The 4,739-nt window shown below is 36.1% G+C and overlaps 1 long non-coding RNA gene across 1 annotated transcript in view; it reads left to right on the top strand.

Annotated features, from left to right (window-relative positions):
- The window catches only part of LOC128248936 (uncharacterized), a 28,270-nt gene extending 27,200 nt beyond the window's left edge, over window positions 1-1,070 (top strand). Inside the window, exon 2 of the long non-coding RNA XR_008265095.1 lies at window positions 198-1,070. This is a non-coding gene — a long non-coding RNA (uncharacterized LOC128248936). The remainder of the gene's footprint in view (window positions 1-197) is intronic.
- Window positions 1,071-4,739: the final 3,669 nt, after the last annotated feature.

Here is a 4,739-nt window from a genome sequence, read left to right as displayed (position 1 = left end):
CTCTCTCTCTCTCTCTCTCTCTCTCTCTCTCTCTCTCTCTCACACACACACACACACACACATACTTACACCCATGCAAACATATACAAGAGTTGTACAGAAAGTAACACAAAATTGGGCTAAACTCTTTTTATTAACTGACATTGGTCAATCAAATAACACATGCTAGTAAAGTAACATTTCTTTCTTCATTGCAGGTAAATAATGATGTTCCAAGCAGAAGCAATGTACTATCATTGAGTTATTGACGAAAAAGGGCTGCAGGCTGGCTGTCTGACAGCCACAGAAGACTACAGGTTATTTACATAGACAACACTATTGTATAAATACACATTCACACATATATATAATTTCTCGCTCTATTACTCAAAGACAGTATTTTTCTTCACATACATTCTTCAAATGGAATTATTTACACAGAAATGCATAAATTTATTTACTTGTCATCTGATGCTAGTGTATATTTATGTAAAAATAACTACTGATAGCCAGTGCCACCTAGTGTTACTCCTGACAGCTGGCTGTGATGAGAGTGAACACTGGTTTCACTACTTGAACACCACTCTAACATGTGACTTGCAATGAGTTAACATAATGTCTGTTTGTATCATACAAAACCTCTTCAGTTTTAGAGGGATGATGGCTGGGAGGATAATATCATTCTAATATTATTCTGATATTATCCATTCAATTCCATTAAAAGAGTTTCATTATATTGTTTCATTATGTTTCTACTCAGAATGTCTTATTCTACATTGGCCCAGTTCAAAGTATTTATCAGGAATAGGGACCAACTTGATTTGGCAGGTATTTTATCACAGTCCAGTAATTAATTCTCCTAGCTGTTGGTATGCATGTGTACCATTCTGAGGTATGATCTTCTTCAAACTACATTCACCAACCACCAGTTCAAATAGCTGGTGGACAGCTTTAGGGTTACTGTTGCCTTAAACATCTGAATTTTGGTGCCCTTATGTGTAAAATTTTTAATATTTCTGACAAGGAGTAAATATAGAAATAAAGTGTTTATTATAATTTATTTAATGCAAGAATAAAATGTTCTATTTATATTTTATTTTCCTTTTGTATTTCATGACATGGTAACCTCAAGTATGACATGGTAACCTCACGTATGTAGCACCTCGGGCAATTGCTGGAACAACTGTATTTTCAGCCAGCGCTGCTGCTGCAGCTGGTAGGAATAAATACCAGTTCAGTCTGAGTGAATGTTCTATCACAGACAATAGTCTATGAATCAATTTCCTTAATTATTAGGAAGGAATACCAGAATCAATGTAAAGGGATATTGTTTGTGTTTTATTTTGTGACTTATCAAGATTTAGTTTTCAGATTTATCTCCCAGTCCTTATACTGTCAAAAAAATTTGGGTACTTTTTGGTTATCTCACCCCCATTAAAAATTGCCATTAAAAATTGGGTTACCTCCCCACTAAAATATTGAGTTTGTAGCGACAAGAGATTGGATAAAATGTATGAGATCCATTTGATTCAACACATTGTTGACATTTGGCCTCCTCAATAGGAATGGTAGGATTTGTTATAAAAATGTCATTAGATTCAATAAGATAATTAATTGTTTTAGTTTTCATGTTTATTGATTAAAAAATTTTTTTTTGTTTTATTGAGGGTTAAACAATTTTTTTAGGTGGGGGAGATAACCAAAAGTACAGATATTTTTCATAAAAACGGGGTGGGGGGGAGATGACCCAATTTTTTAATGGGGGTGAGATAACCAAAAAATCAAACCAAGTACCAATTCTTAAATACTCTCCAAAGTCTTTAAGAGATATAATAATATTTTTAATGTCTTCCATCAATTGAATAATATTTCCAGTTTTTTTTTAATACCTTGACAATCTTTGACTGATGTATTATATAGTTTAGACTGCATTCAGTTTCAATTGCTGTAGGTCTGAGTTCTTGGAAGGAAAATACTAATAAAAAGAGACTGTCACAGGGATACAAGTCTGAAGAAGAAGGAATGGTAAAGGAATGAGGACAGGGCCTTGGAATTATGGGAGGTAATAGAGCTTAAGATGTGTGAGAGCAATACAGTGAGCATGTAATGTCGATATAATTGCAGTTTTAGCAGAGAAAAAGAGAGAGAGAGGGTTACACAACTTGGTCCAGTAGTTGTAGAACGTTGGGTGATAGAAAATTTGCTTCTCAAACAACGGAAGGAACAGTCCTGGGTGTAAAGGACTTCAGAGACTTCAAAGCTGTAATATGCAGGATTGATGTACCACCCCAGATGTGAAAATAATACTGTGAAAGAGGGAGTATGGCTAATTTTATAAAAGGTCAGCTACTGTTTAAGACCAAAATATTTTATGGCACTGAAAAAAAGCCTATGATGTCTTTGTGATACAGTCTTGGTTATGTAAAGAATGTGTGGGGTCTTTATAAAAGGTTATTGAAGAAGGGGAAGTGAACTTGACATTTGCAGGGAGTCTGATGGTTTCAGTGGTGTATAGTTCATGTGTAAATATGTGTAGTGTTATTGTATACAAAGTCTATGTTTTGCATTTTTGGAAGCAAATGAAAACATTACTCTTTTACGAGGGAAGTTGTTGAAACAAATTAAAAAATATGCTTGATGACTTGCATTTCAATCAAATATGTAAATATTGCACATACAAAGTGGCTGGCATTTCTCAATTTGTTTTTTCATATGTAAAACATCATAGAGTTTAGTTCATCCGAGAAGGTTATTACTAATCAGTAGTGTAACACCATCCTTGCCTTTCTGAGATTGTACAGAGTCCTTGAGGGCTCACCCAGACACCTCATTATCTCTATTTTTATCTCTTTCCAGTTCCACCCAACCACTCCCACCTTTTCTTCTAAAACGTGAGTAGTCACGTAACTCCTTTACAGCAAGAAACCTGTTCTGCTCTGGTCCCTTCTTTCATACTTCAACACTTCATCTCTCAGCTTAAACCTGCTGCCTCACTCGGGGTTCATTGTTTTGCAAACTGCCATGGCAACCTCACTAGTGCTGGTAGCGTGAAAAACCACTCAGAAAACAGTATGGTTGATGTTTAGGACAGGCATCGAGCCATAGAAACCATTCCAAAGCAGACACTGGAGCACAGTGTGGTCATTGGATCCACTGGATCTTTGTCAAACTGTCCAAACATTGCCAGCATGGAACATGGAAGTGAAAGGATGATGATAATGATGATGCCTTAGTAATGCTGTTCCTGTCTACTTGAGATTGTACAAAGTGTACAGAATGTGTCTAAGTAGAAGGAATGAGGTGGAATCGGGCATAGCATTATCATTTGACTTTTGGTGCTGTAGAAAATTACAATTCAAGACTTCAGAAATTTACTTAACCGTTTCCTTTTACAAGACTTTATTCTCTTCAAACTTTTACTCTCTACAAACTGCTTCTCTCTGTTTATCCATTATTCTCTAGAAATGAAACTCATTATTTTCTACAAATAATTTTTCTCTACAAGCCATGTAGACCATTCTTCTTTACAAGCCAGCTCTCTCATCAAACTGCTTCTCTCTACTAAGCACTATTCTTTATAAACCATTTCTCTCTACAAACCAGTTCTCTCTCGATAAGTCATCTCTCTCTACAAATAAAATGTAATTACCTAAATATGGAAATAAATTTTTTTCTTCGAAGTTAAAGAATGGTGTTGTGGGAACAACTTTCTTGGTGAGAACAACACAGATAATCGCTGCACCGCATTATCACTACCACTGCAACCATCACCACTTCTTTTTCATTCTGCTCCTCCTCTTCTTCATCACCACCACCTTTTCCTCTCCTTCTGCCCTTCCCACCTCTTCCTCTTCCTTTTCTTATTTTTCTACTTCACATCACCACCCCCGGCGCTGCTGTTGCCGCCACCGCCACCGCCACCGCCACCAGCAGTTAATAAAAGTGTTATTTTTGATACTGGCATTGTTGATGTTGTTGGTAATGATGTTGGCAGGCTAAAAGTGCCGGTGCTAGCATTCCTAGGCAGTAGTGCTAGTGGCATTGGTGATATTGGTGGAATTGATGTTGTTGTTGATGTTGCTGTTAATAAACATGGTGATGTTGTTGTTGATGTTGCTGTTAATAAACATGGTGATGTTGTTGGTGTTGGTGGTGGTGGTGGTAGTGGCAGTGGTGTTAATGCTGGTGATGTTGGAGGTGACAGCAGCTGAATGTAGGTGATGATAAGCTGCTTTGAGGTGGGTGGAGTACATATAGATTGGATGCCAGTTAGGAAATACTAATAAACACAATTTATTGATTTGCTGAAGATTGCTTATAAAAATCTTTGGGCCTTTACTGAAAACTGAATTCTTCATGAAATCCTCATGATTTCTCTTTGAATAACACCATACAAACAAACAAACAAACAAATATATGAAAAAAAAAAGTACAAACTGATAAAAAATAAAGAGTGAAATACATCATTTGGAAAGAATAAGAGAGAAAGAGAGACGAAGAGGACAAAGGAAATAGAAAAAGGAAAATAGAAAGAAAAGAAGAAGGGAAAAAAGGACAAATAAGAAGGAATTGGTTAATTTAATATTGAAAGGGAATTGATAAATGAAGAATATGGCTGGCGGTATTTTGTGACAAGATTAAAACTCTGGGAGACACACGGAGAAAAGAATGGTAGATTTGGGCTTTAGGAATGTTATGACTTTGCACAACATACTGCTACCTTGGAATGGCTTTTGTTTTGTTTATTTTTGTAAGCATGC

The sequence above is a fragment of the Octopus bimaculoides genome, chromosome 10 (assembly GCF_001194135.2).
Source record: "Octopus bimaculoides isolate UCB-OBI-ISO-001 chromosome 10, ASM119413v2, whole genome shotgun sequence".
NCBI classification, from domain to species: domain Eukaryota; kingdom Metazoa; phylum Mollusca; class Cephalopoda; order Octopoda; family Octopodidae; genus Octopus; species Octopus bimaculoides.
Note: the sequence above shows the minus strand (reverse complement) of the source record. Positions and strands in the feature narration are given on the sequence as shown.